Source organism: Leptopilina boulardi, unplaced genomic scaffold (assembly GCF_019393585.1).
Source record: "Leptopilina boulardi isolate dan_hultmark-lab unplaced genomic scaffold, ZJU_Lbou_2.1 LbouV2_214, whole genome shotgun sequence".
Classification (NCBI taxonomy): Eukaryota; Metazoa; Arthropoda; class Insecta; order Hymenoptera; family Figitidae; genus Leptopilina; species Leptopilina boulardi.
In genome coordinates, this window is record NW_026137768.1 from 5791178 (window position 1) to 5809859 (window position 18682).

At 24.8% G+C, this 18682-nt stretch overlaps 1 long non-coding RNA gene across 1 annotated transcript in view; it reads left to right on the forward strand.

The window, feature by feature from the left end:
* The first annotated feature begins 227 nt into the window (after positions 1–227).
* LOC127279115 (uncharacterized) overlaps positions 228–18682 on the forward strand; it is a 36601-nt gene continuing 18146 nt past the window's right edge. The window contains exon 1 of the long non-coding RNA XR_007842592.1: positions 228–341. This is a non-coding gene — a long non-coding RNA (uncharacterized LOC127279115). The remainder of the gene's footprint in view (positions 342–18682) is intronic.

The following is an 18682-nucleotide window of genomic DNA, read 5'->3' on the forward strand; positions in this document are numbered from 1 at the left end:
TTGCATCCCAGGTAGACACACGTATACATAAGTTTTATTGATGTGTGTATATAGTTAAAAAGGTAAAACATGCATATGTGCATAAATCAATGAATAAGGTATTGCGTAAAGATAAAAGGGGTGGAAAGGGTTCAGGAAACCCTTTTTTTATACCTGTCCCCCTCTCCACTCGAGAAGTTTGCCTCAGGTAAGATTTTTTTTGGTTTCAATCACACCTCTCACGAGACATGAGGTCTTTTCGGTCCAGTCAACATTCAAACTCATAAACGTATACATCGTTTATACTCATCAAGAATATATATATAATTATATCAAAAAATTTCGTTATTCTTTATTCTGAGGTAAAAAAAAAATTTAGTGTCTTATTTAAATTTGTGAATATTTGGTGTAAAAATGTAATTTCTAAATTGTGACTATTTTTGTTTTTATTGGTTTTGTTGATTTTAAATAGTGGATGCGATTACTGATGGTATTTTGTGTTTTAGTTTCTGGTAATTTTAGTGATGGTTTTGATTCTTCTTGTATTAATTATTTAATTAAATTATTTTATTTAATTATTTAATTAGAGGAAGTTTTAGATTTTGGTGTTTTTAATTAATTGTCGTTTTAAGAAAATGTACTCATTTTCAATAGAAAACAATTATATTTTTTTTTTAATTGAGAAGATATTGAAAAATTATTTTCAATTTTAAAGGATTTCTACCATTTTGAAGCTATTTCTTCTTTATTATAAACCATATTACCATATTTGTATGGTACTAGTTTATTTCAGTATTCATTTTCAATAGGAAACAGTTATTTTTTTTCATTTTTTCTAAATTGAGAAGCAATTAAAGAATATTCTTAATTTTAGAGGATTTTTACAATTTTGACGCAACTTTTTTTTTATTATTTACCATATTTACTATAATATTTTATAGTAACAGTTTATGGTAGTTATTTTTTTCATTTTTTCTAAATTGAGAAGCAATTAAAGAATATTCTCAATTTTAGAGGATTTTTACAATTTTGACGCAACTTTTTTCTTATTATTTACCATATTTGCTATAATATTTTATAGTATCAGTTTATGGTAGTTATTTTTTTCATTTTTTCTAAATTGAGAAGCAATTAAAGAATATTCTCAATTTTAGAGGATTTTTACAATTTTGACGCAACTTTTTTCTTATTATTTACCATATTTGCTATAATATTTTATAGTACCAGTTTATGGTAGTTATTTTTTTCATTTTTTCTAAATTGAGAAGCAATTAAAGAATATTCTCAATTTTAGAGGATTTTTACAATTTTGACGCAATTTTTTTCTTATTATTTACCAAATTACCATATTTTTTAATATAATATTTTCATTTCCAATGAGAAATAATTATAAATTTAATTTTTTTCTGAATTGAGGAGCGACTAAAGAATATTCTCAATTTCAGAAGATTTCTACTATTTTGATGAAACTTTTTTTTATTAATATAAATTCATTGAAGTTCCTAAGAAGTTTTTATTCTTGCAGTTAGAATATATTACTCTTAAAATAAAAAAAATTTTAAATTAAGAATTATTTCTTTTTTTAAGAAGTATTTCTTATTTACAGAATATTTTATTCTACCTTTAAGAATAAAATAAATAAGAAATATTTCGAAATAGGCGCCAAGAAGATATTCTTAAATTTAGAGTTGGTGATAATTATTACTGGAGCATTGAAAAAATTATTCTCATATTTAGAGGATTTGAATTTGATGTAATTTTCATTTATTTACTTAAAATATAAGAGACATTAAATTATAATAGCAATAAATTGTAAATATAAATTTTAATAATTAAAATTTACAAGTTGTCTTTTCATCAGTTTCCTCTTGAATTGAGAAGAAACATTTATTTTTCTAAAAACTATTTTCCTTATTATTAAATCTTTATTTATAAAGAAATAATTTTTAATAATTAAAATTTTCGAGTTGTCTTTTCAGCAGTTTCCTCTGGAATTGAGAAGAAACATCTGTTTCACTAAAAGTATTCTTATTTTAAGAAGAAAACCCCTTTTGAGAATATTTTTTGTTGCGCATTAAAATTTTCTTTTTTCTAAGAAACAAAACAACTTAAGATACAGTTTTAACAAAAAATAATTTTCCGATATTAAAAAAAAAAAGAAAAGAAAAATATAAAAAAAAAACACTTCCTGATATTTAAAATCAAGTTTTTCTCAAAAAATAAATCTTTTTTTCTACATGTTCCAAAAAAAAGGGGACGATGCCTTATTGTAATTAAGATAATGGCACTTGGAGATCTCTAATTTCATTACAATAATTAACATTTTAATATCACCTTTAACGGGCATAAATTCAAATAGCAGTCTGAAAGGATTAAAAAACAATTTCTAATGAAAATGAGTATTCCACGCGGGGTAATACGAATCAATGAGGTATCGCGCGAAAGCCGTAAATTATTTTCCTTAATTAGAGCGCGCAAAGGTCCGCACAAAAGTGATCGATATTTGAGCCGCGCATGATGAGAGGGGGGGGGGCGAAAAAAATCGAGAATCGCAAAAGATGTTGAAAGAACTACACGAAGAGAGTATACTCAAATAAGGCGCAGAGGCAATATATATATATATATATTGTATAAATTGGAGTGGATGCCCGTGCTTGGTCAGCAACGATAAAAAGGGGGTGCCCACCCTACGGTCCAGTGAACCAATAGCGGGCTTGTATTTTTTTTATCAATACCTTGAAACGAGGGGTGGTCCGACACCAGGGGGTAAAATAAAATGGCGGTACCTTCAATACCCCTCCCCCCACTCCTTTTGTCCAATTTGATACTGCGCGCCTAAAACTCCCTTTTGGTTGTCGATTACATGGCAAAAAAATTTTTTTTTTTTTTGATTATTCAGTGTATGTAGAGAAAATTTAATATACATGGCAGAAATATTGGGTATAGGAAAATGGAAAGGGTTTTTATTTATATATATATACAAAAAAAGGGGTGATGATACAGCAGAAAAATGAATTCTTTATGATCGACTACTCTTTCTTTTTCGATGAGCTGAAAATGGACTTTGGATCATTTAAAAAAAATTGTTAGGTTGAGAGGTTCCGGCCCCATGATAGTCCTTTAGGTGATTTGATTCCGCAGATAGGATATACTGCTTCACTTTATCTACCATCGTTATTTCCGGTCGAAAAAGCATTCGAATCATCGATCCACTGAGTCAAAGCTCAAGAAATCGGTAGTAGACTTGATTTTTTTTTCTATACTCTCTAGAAATTTAAAAATTATTGATTTTTTTGGTGTTTATTTATTTTTTTTAGGCAAATTTAATTAATTTATTTCTCTAAATATGAATTAGTTAAAAATAATATAATTGTTGGTGAAATCTTAGCTGACTCTTTGTTTCAATAATTAGTAAAAAATAACTAATTATTAGTAAATAGTAACTTAACTATTAGTAAAAAATAAATTATTATTATTATAAAAATGTAACTAAATACTAGTAAAAAGCATCTAATTTTTAATAGAAAAATAGTTTGATAAAATAGTTAAATTCAACTAATTGTTCTTAATTATTAGCAAGAAAGGAAACAATAATTATTAGTAAAAAGTAATTAATTTTTACTAGAAAAATAACTAAAAAAGTAGTGAATTTTAACTAATGGTTAGTAAAATCTTGGCTGACTTTTTATTTCAACAATTAGTAAAAAAAATAACTACTAGTAAAAAGTAACTAACTACTACTAAAAAAAAATAAATAAATATTAGTAAAAAATAATTAATTAATAATAGTAAAAGAATTTGAAAAAATAGGTAAATTCGACTAATTGTTTTTAATTACAAGTAAAAAATAAATAATTATTAGTAAAAAAATAACTAATTATTAGTAAAAATTATCTAAATAGTTAATTTCGATTAATTGGTACTCTGTAAATCTGAATTAGTAAAAATGTTTACTAATTTGAATTAGTGACTCACTTTTTGCTTCTGAATTAGTGAAATTTTACTAATTATTAGTAACAATTAATAACAATTAGTAAAATTTAACTAATTCTAAAGCAAAAAGTGAGTCACTAATTCAAATTACTCTCTAAATGTGAATTAGTAAAAATGTTTACTAATTTAAATTAGTGACTCACTTTTTGCTTTAGAATTAGTTAAATTTTACTAATTGTTAGTAAAAGTTACTAATAATTAGCAAAATTTTACTAATTGAGAAGCAAAAAAGTAACTTTTACTAACAATTAGTAAAATTTAACTAATTCTAAAGCAAAAAGTGAGTCACTAATTCAAATTAGTAAACATTTTTACTAATTCAGATTTAGAGAGTAGTGAATTAATTTTTGTTTTCATTAATTAGTAAAAAATAAGTAATTATTAGTGAAAAGAAACCTAATTATTAGTAAAAAAAACTAATTTTTAATAAAAGAAATAATTGAAATATTAATTAAATTTTACTAATTCAATTAGTTATCAGAAATTTTCATTATTCTGGCATAACCAAAAATTGAATTTAGCTAAAAATCAGTATACTAAAAAATCTTAGTTATTTTTAACTAAGTAATTAGAATAAATATTACTATTTGAATCAGTGACTGACTTGTGTTGCTATTAAATTAATTATTTTTAATTAATTCATAAAGCTGGAAATTGTTCTCTTAATACAGGAATTAAAATTCTAATTTAAATTTTTTTTTTCATTTATTTAAAAAACAATTTATTTGTAATTTATTTTACTATTATAAACAAAATTTATACTTTTAAAAATATTTGTTTCTTTAATTATTTATTTAATACTACTTCTTGAATGAAGTGTATAAATGGGGCGTGGATTTATTTCAGAATAAAGATTGAATCAAATAATGAAATACATGTCTGGCGTGTGCCATCCGGTTTTTGACCCGGAAGTCTAGCGTGCAGCCATAATGACCCCTTAAGAACCTCGAAATAAGAATCTTTCAGATGTTTCAAAACGAGTTTTGACATTTTCTTCACCTTTTAATTGATTTATTTTACTTACAAAAAATTGAACATATATTCAAATTTAAAAATATATCCTAATTAGTTATATTCTTATTTTAAAGAAAAAAAAATTGAATTAAAATATTAAAAAATTTATTCTTAATTTTAGAATATTATTATTATTTTTTAGAAATATGTAAAGGAGAAATAAAATAAATCATTGTCCAGCATTGGCGGGGGGAAATGAATCATGTAAAGATGAAACTTGATGTATTTTAAAAAAAAAGTGATTCAAATGTATAAAGAGGAGGAGCACAAAACATCACTTAGAGGTGCGCGACCCCCCGCAAACATGCTAATGGAACTTTCGACGTGCTCGCGACGTTTCTCGCGCCTACGTTGATGTATATTTATATTCATATATTTTTTCATGGTATAAGTGAAATTCATCCTATATATTGTCGAGGTGTTTGTTGCACAGTGAAAAATACTTGTAGCCATTTGAAAAAAAAAGTTTCTGAGAAGAACGCACTTTTCACCCTTCACGCACATTCACTATATATATAGATATATTTATGTATATAAACTTGGAAAATAATCCCCATCAGTGCAATTTCACTCTCGTCGAATATCACTCAAGGGATTCGAAATCTCAATTCGATTTCTATATATTCACTGAAATTCATTGATTCTTAGGGAAAATGTTTGCTCTTCAATTACGTCGTCAGAAATCGAAAATTGATGTTTTATATACTTTCAAATTTAAAAATTGAAGTTTTTTTTTTAAAACGTTTGTTAACTTTTGTAAATTTTGATATTTTGTTTCCTTTTTTAAGTTGTTCTTCATTTTGTTTTCGATTTTTTTCAATTTAGCGCCACACACAATTTTTTTTGTTGCTTGGTTGGTACTTGTATATAATTCAATGATTCCTAACCTAAAAAATTCAGGTATTTTAATTTTATGGATTGTCTTTATTTTTTTACATAGACAATTTTTTATTTTCTTGTTTCTGATTTTAAATTGCTCTGAATTATTGTTCACGGGACACATATGTGATGTACAATAGAATAAAAATAGAAGAATAAAAATTATTGTCGAAAAAGGTACTCGCTTGAAAAACGGGTCAGAGAAAGGGTTAAAATATTAACGCACTAGCCTCAGGTATATCGTATTGTTATTATTATTATACAGAAACTCGTTTATCGAGTGAAATATATATTTTTTGTTCAAAGAAATTTTTTTTATCTTCACAGAAAATTAAAAGACTTTAAAATAAGCTGCAACGCTTATTATTTTAGTCCAATTTTGCTTATTTTAATATCAAAATGGATTAAAATAAGCAAAATTGGATTAAAATAATAAGCGTTGCAGCTTTTAATTTTTTGTGTTATTTGCGATTGTGAAATATAATCTGTGACTTCACTTCATTTTCTTTTTAACCGAATTTCACTTCATTTTTTCAATTCTTACATTTTTATTTTTCTTCATTTTCAATTCACTTTAATTTTACTTCATTTCATTTACAATTCACTTTCACTTCACTTAATTTTTTATTTTTCTTTGCTTTATTTTCAGTTCCTTTTAATTTCACTTCACTTAACTTTTATTTTTACTTTACTTCATTTTCAGTTCACTTTAATTTAACTTCACTTCACTTTACTTTAGTTTCACGTCACTTTTATTGAGTGAAACTAAAGTGAAAATAAAGTGACGTGAAATTGAGGTAAAGTGAATATCAAGTGAAGTGAAAATGTCAATCGAAAGGAAAGTGAAAGGAAAGTGAAACTAAAGTGAAAATAAAGTGTAAGTAAAAGTGACAATTGAAAATGAAGTGAAGTGCAGTGTAGTTACAGATAAACACCCCAGTTTAAAGTATATTTTACTTTCAGTATACTTATGATTATTTTCATTATTTATATGTTATTTTCATTTATAAAAATTACATTACCTTTTTTTTAAATTCGCAAACTTTTTTGCCATTTTTTATTTGAAGACTTATTTTGACATTAAAGGAATAAGAAATAAATATGTGACGCTCCACGGTGAAAGGGTGGGACGCATGATTATGTTCTAAAAATCATTAGTCATAATTTACATTTTATCGAATTTTATTTGTCCTAATTAGTTTTGAGCCGAATTTTTATTTGTTCGAATTAGTATTTTGCATAAATTTCATCAATCCGATTTTCTATATTGCAGAATTTTTATATAACCGAAAATTCACTCCATAGAATTTTTATTTCTTCGAATTTTTATTTGTCAGAATTTTTATTTGCTAGAAATTTTCATTTAACATAATAGGCATTTTAAAGAATTTTTATTGGGTAGAATTTCATTGAATAGAATTTTCATTCATTCATTTGTCAGAATTTTCAAATGGTCTAACAAACAATCGACAGAAAGATTTCGGCGCGATTTTTAAAATCAACCAATCACAATTTTATGAATAATTTTTGATTGGTTGATTTTAAAAATCGCGCCGATATCTTTCTGTCGATTATTTTTCGGCCATTTGCAAATTCGGACAAATGAAAATTCTATCAATTAGAAATTCTATTAAATGATTTTTCGGTTAAATAAAAATTCTGTTGTATGAAAAATCGATTATATGGAAATTATATCAAATAATACCCGCGTGAAAAACGAACTATGGGAAAAAGCTATCAAAAGCTGGCAAAAGATGGGAGAAGATTTTCGCCATTGTTTTTAAGTTTTATCCCATACTTCAAAGAATTGCAAAAAGCTCACAAACCATTGCTTATGAGCCTTTCCCATACTTTTTTTTAATATCATATAACATTGCTAAAATCTTGCCAAAGTATTGCAAAAATATGGGAATAAAATAAAGTCAATTTTTTCTAACTTACTTCTTATTTTTCTCATTTTTTTTCAGAAAATCATTGCAAAACAATGGGAAAAAGATTAAGAAAGAAAAAATTTATTTTTCTCATTTTTTCATCTTTAAAAATTAGATTTTTAAAGTATTGCTAAAACCTGGCAAAAATATACGAACAAAATTAATCAATTTTTCTCGTTATTTTAGCTTTAAAAATCTGATTTTTGAAGTATTGCAAAAATATGGGAATAAGATTTTGAAAGAAAAAATCAATTTTCCTCTATTTTTCAACTTTAAAAATTTGATTTTTAAAGTATTGCAAAAATATGGGAATAAGATTTTGAAAGAAAAAATCAATTTTCCTCTATTTTTCAACTTTGAAAATTTGATTTTTAAAGTATTGCAAAAATATGGGAAAAAGATTTTGAAAGAAAAAATCAATTTTCCTCTATTTTTCAACTTTAAAAATTTGATTTTTAAAGTATTGCAAAAATATGGGAAAAAGATTTTGAAAGGAAAAATCAATTTTCCTCTATTTTTCAACTTTAAAAATTTGATTTTTAAAGTATTGCAAAAATATGGGAAAAAGATTTTGAAAGAAAAAATCAATTTTCCTCTATTTTTCAACTTTAAAAATTTGATTTTTAAAGTATTGCAAAAATATGGGAAAAAGATTGGTAGTGAAAAAACAATTTTCCTCTAATTTACAATTTTAAAAATTTGATTTTTAAAGTATTTTCCTCTATTTTTCAATTTTAAAAATTTAAGTTTTAAAGTATTGCAAAAATATGGGAAAAAGATTTTGAAAGAAAAAATCAATTTTCCTCTATTTTTCAACTTTAAAAATTGGATTTTTAAAGTATTGCAAAAATATGGGAAAAAGATTTTGAAAGGAAAAATCAATTTTCCTCTAATTTTCAATTTTAAAAATTTGATTTTTAAAGTATTGCAAAAATATGGGAAAAAGATTTTGAAAGAAAAAATCAATTTTCCTCTTTTTTTCAACTTTAAAAATTTAATTTTTAAAGTATTGCAAAAATATGGGAAAAAGATTTTAAAAGGAAAAATCAAATTTCCTCTATTTTTCAACTTTAAAAATTTAATTTTTAAAGTATTGCAAAAATATGGGAATAAGATTTTGAAAGAAAAAATCAATTTTCCTCTATTTTTCAACTTTAAAAATTTGATTTTTAAAGTATTGCAAAAATATGGGAATAAGATTTTGAAAGAAAAAATCAATTTTCCTCTATTTTTCAACTTTGAAAATTTGATTTTTAAAGTATTGCAAAAATATGGGAAAAAGATTTTGAAAGAAAAAATCAATTTTCCTCTATTTTTCAACTTTAAAAATTTGATTTTTAAAGTATTGCAAAAATATGGGAAAAAGATTTTGAAAGGAAAAATCAATTTTCCTCTATTTTTCAACTTTAAAAATTTGATTTTTAAAGTATTGCAAAAATATGGGAAAAAGATTTTGAAAGAAAAAATCAATTTTCCTCTATTTTTCAACTTTAAAAATTTGATTTTTAAAGTATTGCAAAAATATGGGAAAAAGATTGGTAGTGAAAAAACAATTTTCCTCTAATTTACAATTTTAAAAATTTGATTTTTAAAGTATTTTCCTCTATTTTTCAATTTTAAAAATTTAAGTTTTAAAGTATTGCAAAAATATGGGAAAAAGATTTTGAAAGAAAAAATCAATTTTCCTCTATTTTTCAACTTTAAAAATTGGATTTTTAAAGTATTGCAAAAATATGGGAAAAAGATTTTGAAAGGAAAAATCAATTTTCCTCTATTTTTCAACTTTAAAAATTTGATTTTTAAAGTATTGCAAAAATATGGGAAAAAGATTTTGAAAGAAAAAATCAATTTTCCTCTATTTTTCAACTTTAAAAATTTGATTTTTAAAGTATTGCAAAAATATGGGAAAAAGATTGGTAGTGAAAAAACAATTTTCCTCTAATTTACAATTTTAAAAATTTGATTTTTAAAGTATTTTCCTCTATTTTTCAATTTTAAAAATTTGATTTTTAAAGTATTGCAAAAATATGGGAAAAAGATTTTGAAAGGAAAAATCAATTTTCCTCTATTTTTCAACTTTAAAAATTTGATTTTTAAAGTATTGCAAAAATATGGGAAAAAGATTTTGAAAGAAAAAATCAATTTTCCTCTATTTTTCAACTTTAAAAATTTGATTTTTAAAGTATTGCAAAAATATGGGAAAAAGATTGGTAGTGAAAAAACAATTTTCCTCTAATTTACAATTTTAAAAATTTGATTTTTAAAGTATTTTCCTCTATTTTTCAATTTTAAAAATTTAAGTTTTAAAGTATTGCAAAAATATGGGAAAAAAATTTGGAAAAAAAAATCAATTTTCCTCTATTTTTCAACTTTAAAAATTGGATTTTTAAAGTATTGCAAAAATATGGGAAAAAGATTTTGAAAGGAAAAATCAATTTTCCTCTAATTTTCAATTTTAAAAATTTGATTTTTAAAGTATTGCAAAAATATGGGAAAAAGATTTTGAAAGAAAAAATCAATTTTCCTCTTTTTTTCAACTTTAAAAATTTAATTTTTAAAGTATTGCAAAAATATGGGAAAAAGATTTTAAAAGGAAAAATCAAATTTCCTCTATTTTTCAACTTTAAAAATTTAATTTTTAAAGTATTGCAAAAATATGGGAAAAAGATTTTGAAAGGAAAAATCAATTTTCCTCTAATTTTCAATTTTAAAAATTTGATTTTTAAAGTATTTTCCTCTATTTTTCAATTTTAAAAATTTGAGTTTTAAAGTATTGCAAAAATATGGGAAAATTGATTTTTCCTTTCAAAATCTTTTTCCCATATTTTTGCAATACTTTAAAAATCCAATTTTTAAAGTTGAAAAATAGAGGAAAATTGATTTTTTCTTTCAAAATCTTTTTCCCATATTTTTGCAATACTTTAAAACTTAAATTTTTAAAATTGAAAAATAGAGGAAAATACTTTAAAAATCAAATTTTTAAAATTGTAAATTAGAGGAAAATTGATTTTTTCTTTCCAATCTTTTTCCCATATTTTTGCAATACTTTAAAAATCCAATTTTTAAAGTTGAAAAATAGAGGAAAATTGATTTTTTCTTTCAAAATCTTTTTCCCATATTTTTGCAATACTTTAAAAATCAAATTTTTAAAATTGTAAATTAGAGGAAAATTGATTTTTTCTTTCCAATCTTTTTCCCATATTTTTGCAATACTTTAAAAATCAAATTTTTAAAGTTGAAAATTAGAGGAAATTGATTTTTTCTTTCTTAATCTTTTTCCCATTGTTTTGCAATGATTTTCTGAAAAAAAATGAGAAAAATAAGAAGTAAGTTAGAAAAAATTGACTTTATTTTATTCCCATATTTTTGCAATACTTTGGCAAGATTTTAGCAATGTTATATGATATTAAAAAAAAGTATGGGAAAGGCTCATAAGCAATGGTTTGTGAGCTTTTTGCAATTCTTTGAAGTATGGGATAAAACTTAAAAACAATGGCGAAAATCTTCTCCCATCTTTTGCCAGCTTTTGATAGCTTTTTCCCATAGTTCGTTTTTCACGCGGGTAATTCGAACAAATGAAAATTCATCTGAATAAAAATTCTATTCAATGAAATTATAACCAATAAAAATTCTTTAAAATGCCTATTATGTTAAATGAAAATTCGAGCAAATAAAAATTCTGACAAATAAAAATTCGAAGAAATAAAAATTCTGTGGAGTGAATTTTCGGTTATATAAACCGACAAACAAAAATATAAATTTTTTTATAAAAAAATATAAACAAATATATATAAATATTAACAAATAAATATAAACGAACAAATAAAAATTCGGCTCAAAACTAATTAGGACAAATAAAGTTCGATAAAATGTAAATTATGACTAATGATTTTTAGAACATAATCATGCGTCCCACCCTTTCACCGTGGAGCGTCACATATAATGCAATAAACGAGGGGGAATTTACTATAGTTAAAAACGTGTACACTTTACTACCGGTATTACACCTCATATTACCCTTATTACTAAGTTATTACACGTTATTACAGAGTATTACACATTATTACAGAGATATTACAGATTTTTTTTGCGTTATTACAGCACCGTAATAACGCATTATTACACGTTATTACACAAGTATTACAGGAAGAGTGTACACTTGACTACCTGAGTAAATTCCCCCTCGGCAATAAATGAACGTCATTATTATTTTATACCATTAAAGAAAAAAACGAGAATTTATTTCGGACATGGTATTGAAATGGGTCATAGTAAGAAGCGTGCCCCATGTGCAAAAGTAGTGTCATAGATCAGATGTAGGAATTTCATGTCATGTGGGAAAGACATCAAAAAGGAATTTGAATTTAAATTCAAATTTTTCGGTCCCTAGGGTAAAAAAACACACACACACACATATATATAGTAGAAGAAAGAGAGAAAGAGAGAGGATGTTGGAGAGGGGTTTTGATAGTAAAGGATCTTCTTTTGGTCACTTCAAATGCAGTTTTCAGTCTGTTGGTATCGCGAGACGATGAGAAACGATGCATGGGTATACGATGTCGGCGCGTTTTCTTCAATTTTTGAACGACCTGAACCTCCCTTGGGAAAAGTGACGATTCAGACGAGGGACGCACACGCTAGGGTATATATATATATATACTTACCCATATTCGCAGTAAACTCCCAAATAACCCCGTAAAGATACTCTATACCAGTTGCCATTCTCAAGGTGGTCTTAGAGAGAAAGAGAGAGAGAGAAATATTTGCACAACAGTAAAAAATAAAAGCCAAATATAAAGATGTCTTCAAGGGTCTTCAAAATTTAAAAACAAAAAATGAATCGAAATTTGTTTCATAAAATATCAGGATTCATAATTTGTTTTATATAGCTCCATAAAAAGAAAAATAGGATTGTTTAAATATTTACCGAAAGAATTTTATTCTACATTTAAGATTTTATTTTAGTTACTGTTACCATTTAGTTAGTCACCCTTTCATTAGTAAGGTAACTAATTAAATAGTTATTTCAACAAACTAGTTAGACCAATTAATAAAAAAAGTTATGTCAACCAATAAAAATAGTAATCGCAACTAATAAATTAGCAGCAGTATAGTTTACTAACTAAAAATGGTAACATCTTTTCTCTCAGTGTATTTGTTTCAATCATACAAAAATTACTGGTTTAAATATATTTTATTTGATTCAAATAAATATTTATTTGATAATAGTCAAGTAAACGATTACTTGAATCAAATAATTTTTTTTTCATTGTAAATAAATTAAAACATGGGTTTTTGGGAGCTTATTTGACACACTTGTTTTCACAATTGTATTTGTTTTAACACACAGAAAAAACCTAATCTCAAATTGAGTACAAAATTTATACTCAATTTGATACGCATCAAAAATGAGACAGGCAGATGGCGCCACGTTCTATGTCATTTAACATGAAATCATTTTGAAATGCAACAAATATGAGTCTAACTTTTTTTCTGTGCATATAAAATAAAACAGTCGAACCTTTCTAAGAAAACATTTTGGTTTTAGTTTTTGAGACTATTTGAAATATCTAAAGCATATTGAAGCATAAATATAAATATAAATATTGTATTTATATTTTTTTAATATTGTTTGTTAGTAATTGTTTTTTTTTGTATTGTAAATATTTGGTTTAATAGTTTAATATTGAAGTTTAAATCATAAAAATCAATTAGAGAGGTTCTACTGTAAACATCTGTAGAAGAAATTTGACAAAAAAAAAATTTGAAAATAGATTTTTGCTGAAAAAATCATAAATTATTAATTCAATTGTTGCGCTGATGATCTTTGAAGCACGTATGAGACTTCCCTATAAAGTTCCTAAGTCACGTTTTCATGGGTGTGTTTGTTTGGACAACGGTTTTTTTTTCAATCTATTCGTGGGAAACGGGTTCTTGATTCCCGAGTGGTGGTATCGATCAAAAATATATTAGTTCTCGATATGACAGTGCGGAGTGTTTTCTTTTTTTTATATATATATATATAAGAGAAGGGGGCAAAGAATTGATGGGAGGGCATTTTTTTTCAAGTTAGAAAAAAAAATTGATACACAAAGGTCCACATACCTGTGAGGTAAAAAGGGTTTCATATCTATACGATCCATAATTCTACAACCCTATATATATACCTGTAGTTTCCTGGATGGCCAAATTAATGATTAAGTGTCAGTTCCGATATTTGGGGTAGGGGAGTTCCATTTTTTTATATAATATAAAATCCCTTTCACTCGTTCATATTTTCTCATTTGCGAAAGGGTTATAATGATACGTTTTTCTTTGTGTTTGTATATATGTTGTGTAATACAAATCGATAATTTTATAACAATTAAATAAATTTCATGGGAGCTTAGAGAGAATTTATCATTTGAGAAAAATAAATTTTTTTTTGAAGATAATTTTATAAAATTAAATAATTTTTTTTATTAATTTTATTAGGAAGGTCTTGTACAAATATTTTTCGTTTCATGTTTATTTTCTCATCTACCGGTTTTTTTTATCTTTTAATAAAACTATTTTTAAAAATCGTTTTTCAAAATCTTATTGATTTTTACCTTTTTAACAAATTTTTGCCATTTTTTTGCAAAAGAAAAAACGTTCTTTTGCATTTATTTTTAATTCTTGAAAATAAATCGATTATATTATCTAATTTCGTAAATATGTTACGCAAATAAATACAAATCTTACTTAGTTTACCGTTTCAATATGTTTTTGAATATTTCGCCAAAAAATGTTTTTTTAAATTAAAAAAAAAAAATTTTTTCTTTTTTCTTTTTATTTTTTTAATGTAAACAAATAATATTGTTCCAAATTTTAAATGTTGAACTGAAAAAAAAATTATTTGATTCAAATAATCGGTTACTTGACTATAATATCAAATAAATATTTATTTGTATTAAATAATTATTATTTGTTCAAATGCAGTTTATTTAGTTCAAATAAAAATTATTTGGTTCAAGTAAATATTTATTTGGTTCAACTAAATATTTATTTAGTTCAATTGAATATTTATTTGGTTTAAGTAAATATTTATTTTATAATCGTCAAGTAACGGATTATTTGAATTGAAAAAATTTTTTTTCATTGCAAATCTGAAATATTACGCTAATAAATATTAATTTTAATTATTTTACCGTTTCAACGAGGGGGAATTTACTAGTTAAAAACGTGTACACTTGACTACCGGTATTACACCTCATATTACCCTTATTACTAAGTATTACACGTTATTACAGAGTATTACACATTATTACAGAGATATTACAGAGTTTTTTGCGTTATTACAGCACTGTAATAACGCATTATTACACGGTATTACACGCTATTACATAAGTATTACAGGAAGAGTGTACACTTGACTACCTGAGTAAATTCCCCCTCGCGTTTCAACATATTTTTGTAATTTTTTGCAAAAATAAACGTTTCTTTTTTTGTCGTTTTTCTTTTAATTTTTGAATAAAAAATATAAAACCGAAAATAACCGTACAAGGCCTTTTTATGGAAATTAGTTAAAAAAACGGATTTTACAAAAAGAAAATATTTAATGTTCATTATTTAAATATTTCGACAATAAATTCATAGAAAACAAATTCAAAAACCTGCAAAAGTCAACATATATAAAATTTCAAATTAAACATATATATTTTTTTTATGTAACCAAATCCTCTATAAATACATAAATCCTGTACATTTGAAAAATAAAAACAAATGTCAATATTGACAAAGAGTGGAAAAATTGTCGACAAACTGATTAGGAGTCGAAGAGGGTATATATATATATATAGAGAGAGAGAGAGAAGAGGAGAAATTGAATTGGAAACTCTGGTAGAAGAGGTATAGACATATCCAGGATATTAGCGAGGGAATCGCAGTTGCGTGGGCGGGGGCCTCGCAAAGATAGGATGAGAACCCCTCCTCCTTCCCCCCTACTATTAAAGGGTCGAATGAAACTTAATATGCGACGTCACGCAGTCTCGGCAACCTTCTCTATGTTCGCACAATGGACACCTAATTCAAGAGGAGCTCGAAAATCGGGAAATCGGAAAATCGGCTTTCGTCCAGATGAGAGACGAGAAAACCAAAATCCCCAATGTAATCCTTCCATTCATGGTGCAATTTCTCCTTTTTTTTTCTCTCGCGCGCGCGAGCGTTCACATATATACGACAACTCAGTCCAATTTCAACCCTCCGATATCTATCGAACTCTATATGTCACGACACTGCAGAATGCACCCTTCACGAAAAAAAAAAATTTTTTTTAAGGGTTAAAAAGCCACACTCGAGTTGACAATACTTTTTTTTTTTTTTAAAAAAAAGGGGGGAACAAACACTGATCCTGGAGAATATTTAGGATTCTTGTCTCACCGAAAGTGACTACTCTACTTTGCAAAATAACATATATTTTATTTGACCTCTCTCTTTCTCTATTTCTCTTCTAAAAAGAGAAATAGTTCATCCCTCTCGGTTCACTATTTTTTTTTCTCTTTCCTTCTATCGCCCTCTTCCGTTTTTTTTCGGGACAGGACGAAAATAAATAAGGAAATAAATGACAGTTGTCCTGAAAACTGTTTTGGGTTTTGTAGCATCAACTTTTCTCTCATCCCTTTATGCAGCGAAGCTCCCGTTTCTAGTTCAGGCTCTTTTTATTCTCTCGCACTCTTTCTGTCCGGATGGACCGTTCTCTTTCTCTTTATTTTTTTTTACAGCCCTTTTTTTTGGTGAAAACGTGACTCGACGACTATCTGTCTAGAAATTTATTAGATATTTATTGCGTTTCGGGTTTTCTGACGCACGAACGATTATTTTGTTATGTAATACCCATCCCCCATGTCCTGGCCTCGATTCAGAGATAATTCTTTGTCTTGTTTCTTATGATGGTTACGTATTTTATATTAGTTCATAATTTATGAGGTAGTTCAAATACCTACTTTGATAATTATGCAACAACATAAAACATCGTAATTATAAGTAAAAAAAATTGCTACACGGAAAAAAAAATATTTACCTGGAACTTACTATTTTAACTACTTTTTTACTATTTAATTTTACTACAATAGCAAAAATTTTACTTGTTTCAGTTAAATATTTCGTTACTCTTAGTGAAACATTTCGCTGTTTCAGGTAAAAATAAATAAATTTTATTTTACTCGATTTTCCATTTAGACAAATTATAATTTGGTAGATTTTTCATTAGGCGGAATTTTTATTCAGCAGAATTAGATTATTATTATTATTATTTAGCCAAATTTAAAATTAGTAGAATTTTCTTTCAAAACAATTTATCTTTACAATTAGTTGAATTTTTATTAAACCAAAGTTATATCTTTATTATTTCTCTCCATGTACATCTCTTTGGATTTCCACATATTAATTGCCCTCTTAATTACAAAACTAAAAATTAAAATAGAATAGAAAAATAGTAGAATAATAAAATAATTAATACCGTTCTTAAGGCTAATTAAAACAAAGTTATTTAAATCGATTTTCCATTTAGCTAAATTTAGATTTAGTAAAATTTTCATTAGGCAGAAGTTTTATTTAGAATTCAATGATATAAGTATTTCACTATTTCCAATTTGACCGAATTTATATTTCGTGGAATTTTCAGTTTGCTGAATTTTTAATTAATAAAATTTTCTTTAAATCAAATTCGCATTAAGCCAAATTAATATATTAAAATAATAAAATTTTTATTTAGCCGAATTTTAATTTAATAGAAATTTCATTTAATCAATTTTTCTTTCCAATTAGAAGAATATTTATTTAACCAAAAAAATTTTTAAACGATTTTCAATTTGGCTGAATTTAGATTTAGTAAAATTTTCATTAGGCAGAATTTTTATTTAGAATTCAATGATATAAGTATTTCACTAAATTTCCAATTAGAAAAATTTTCTTAAAAAAATAATTTTCTTAACAATATTAGTAAAATATTTAACCAAAAAATTTTTTTTTAAATTGATTTCCAATTTGACAGAATTTATATTTCGTGGAATTTTCAGTTAGCTGAATTTTTAATTAATGAAATTTTCTTTAAATCAAATTCGCATTAAGCCAAATTAATATACCTATTAGGTAAAATTTTCATTTATCATAATATTTTAGCGAAATTTCTATTGAACTAAATTTTTATTTAACCGAATTTTCGTTTAATAGAAATTTCATTTAATCAATTTTTCTTTCCAATTAGTAGAATATTTATTTAACCAAAAAAATTTTTAAACGATTTTACATTTGGCTGAAATTAGATTTAGTAAAATTTTCATTAGGCAGAATTTTTATTTAGAATTCAATGATATAAGTATTTTACTGAATATCCAATTAGAAAAATTTTCTTAAAAAAATAATTTTCTTAACAATTTGTAAAATATTTAACCAAGAAATTTTTTTTTAATTGATTTCCAATTTGACCGAATTTATATTTCGTGGAATTTTCAGTTAGCTGAATTTTTAATTAATGAAATTTTCTTTAAATCAAATTCGCATTAAGCCAAATTAATATACCTATTAAGTAAAATTTTCATTTATCATAATATTTTAGCGAAATTTCTATTGAACTAAATTTTTATTTAACTGAATTTTCGTTTAATAGAAATTTCATTTAATCAATTTTTATTTCCAATTAGTAGAATATTTATTTAACCAAAAAAATTTTTTGAACCATTTTCCATTTGGCTGAATTTAGATTTAGTAGAATTTTCATTTAGCAGAATTGTTATTTAACTAAATTTTCGTTTAATTAAATTCGCATTTAGCCGAATTAGCATTTAGTGAAATTTTTTAGAATTTTCGTTCAAATTTATTATTCATATTTCATAAAATGAAAATTCTGTAACGAATAAAAAGATTTT